This window comes from Phyllostomus discolor, chromosome 1 (assembly GCF_004126475.2).
Source record: "Phyllostomus discolor isolate MPI-MPIP mPhyDis1 chromosome 1, mPhyDis1.pri.v3, whole genome shotgun sequence".
NCBI classification, from domain to species: domain Eukaryota; kingdom Metazoa; phylum Chordata; class Mammalia; order Chiroptera; family Phyllostomidae; genus Phyllostomus; species Phyllostomus discolor.
Window position 1 is genome coordinate 19457100 of NC_040903.2, and position 2603 is coordinate 19459702.

General features: G+C 40.8%; 1 pseudogene; it reads left to right on the top strand.

Annotated features, from left to right (window-relative positions):
• The first annotated feature begins 331 nt into the window (after positions 1 to 331).
• On the top strand, positions 332 to 1373 carry LOC114493347 (annotated as a pseudogene).
• The last annotated feature ends 1230 nt before the right edge of the window (positions 1374 to 2603 follow it).

A 2603-nucleotide genomic window follows, 5' to 3' on the forward strand; every position in this document is an offset into this window, starting at 1 on the left:
CTCAGCAGCCAATTCTATATTCATATTTTGAGTAGTATTTAATATCAGCAAAATAGCACATTAAGAAGATAGTTATAAAATATAGTTTATTGGCTTTTTGCTGTTCATTTTTTATTTAAAACTGTATTGGTTCATTGTTGAATACATGTAATAAACTTGAAAAGTTTATTTCTACTTTTATATGTACATATTTGAGGAATATTATAACACACGCTTCCTACCTAAACATTCGCCTAATGAATTCCAGCTTTAAAAGTTAACAAATAGACAGAGCTTCAACTCCTGCCGCTGTCCTCAAAGCTACCATCACCACTGACCACCACCAGCCATCATGTCCTCTGCTCAGTTCAACTGAGGCCCCGCCTGCAGTCTGTCAGCTGAGGTCGAGAACAAGCTCACCCAGAATTATGACCTCCAGCAGCGCAGGAGCTTCGAGAGTGGATTGAGGGGGCAACAGGATGCCGCATATGCAACGACTTCATGGTCGGCCTAAAAGATGGCACCGTTTTTTGCGAGTTGATCAATAAGCTGCAGCCAGTCTCCATGAAGATCAGTGAGTCAACACAAAATTGGTACCAGCTGGAGAACACAGGTGACTTCATCAAGGCCATCACCAAGTACCGGGTGTAGCCCCACGTAGATGCCCACAGGCATCTTTGAGGCAAATGACCTGTTTGAGAACATCAACCACACCCAGGTGCAATCCACTCTCCTGGCGCGGGCCTGCATGGCCAAGAAGAAAGGAAACAAGGGGAATGTGGGGGTAAAGTATGTAGAGAAGCAGGAGCAGAAATTTGAGTCAGAGAAGCTTTGAGAAGGGTGGTGGGACATTATTGGGCTGCGGATGTTTTCCTGCCAGCAGGGCATTAGGGCCTATGGCACCTGGCTCCAACTCTATAACCCAAAGCTGGGCACAGACCAGCCCCTGGACCAGGCCACCATCAGCTTGCAGATAGGCACCAGAAAGGGAGCCAGCTAGGCCGGCATGGTTCCAGCTCCTGGGACCATACCACAGATCTTCGAGTTGGGCCTGGGCTTAAAGCACTGTGACACTCTTAATGTCAGTCTGCAGACGGGCAGCAATAAGGGGTCCTCACAGCGGGGCATGAAGGTGTACAGGCTGCTGTGCCAGGTCTACGACCACGAGTATGGCCAGACACCTGCATACGGGGAGCTGGGCGAGCCTGCCTACAACCACCACTCACACAACTACTACAATTCTTCCTAGGGCCCTGGGCCTCCCGCCTTCCTGCTAGGGTGGCTGGCCGCTGCTATCCGCAGGGTCTCACCCAACCCGACTGCCCCCTGCCCTCTGCATGATGCCCTTCAGCCCCTGGCACCTGCCTAACAGGGTAGCATGTAGGGAGAGCAGACTGGGGGGACTCTGTCATGAGGGGGGGCTCCTCTCTGGAGAGCTACAAGGTCCAACACTGAGCCAAATGTTTCCAACAGCACCCAAAGGCCACACTGAGAAAAGCTATCCCAGCTATCCCCTCATTCCCTCACTGGTGGGTCCCCTCCAGGGCAAGGAGTCCCCCAACCGACTGGTTTGGTTCACAGTGACTGAGTGTTATGTGGATGTTTGTAATGCGAGCACTTTTTCTATTTCACTGGAGCGCAATAAGTGATTTTTTAAAAAGTTAACAAGTAATAACCAAATGTACAAAAAAATTTATACATGAAAAGGAAATAAAGTAATATTTAATGTAATATAAGCACTTGCTATGACATGTATTTACATATTTATTCTTAAGTATTATATTAGGTTTCTATAAAATTATAGAGATTACAGTTTAAATTGTAGCCTTAATTTTCTACATATTAAAAAAACTATACTATAATACTTAATTTTTATAATTTTTAAAACTCAACCACTTTTTTAGTGAACTTGGTTCTCCAAAGTATTGGCAAAGTGTGTAAAATTATGGCTTAATATAAAATAATAAAAACCTTTTTAAAATAGTGACCTTTGATTTAACCCTATGTTAAAATAATAAAATGTAGTATTAAAATTGAAGTTTTTATAAATCCTAAACAACAGTGTTCAGCTTGGAATTTAATTTCTTTATATGTTATATTTAATTTTAGTAGTCTATTAAAAACTCAGAGGTAAAGAAGATGAAATAGGATTGAGAATCAACGAGAAAATTTCCTCACTTCAGGCAAGTAGAGTTTATTTTAATGAAATTAATTCAGTGAAAATAGAGTAGATATTACTGTTTTACAGGAAGCGCTACAGAATTAATATGGTTTTTGAAGCCTGATAAGTGACTTTCGGATGGAATTAGCTGCAAAAGAAATCACACTAACATACTATTAAACATTATTGGAAAGTTAAAAGTGAAAGGCCATCTATTTAAAATTAATATATAAAATCTTGTGCCTTTCCATGTTTCAGAATAAATGCATCAATCAAGAATAGGGGAGACATAAGAGCGATTAAAAATTTAAAACTCATCTACAGAATTATGGAAAAATAATAATAAAGGAAATCGAAATATATTTCCAATGTAAATAATTATAAATGATATATAGTAGGAGATACATTGAGATTTGTTTTTTCCTCCTAGAATAAGTTACATTTTTTCAATCCAAGAGAAAGG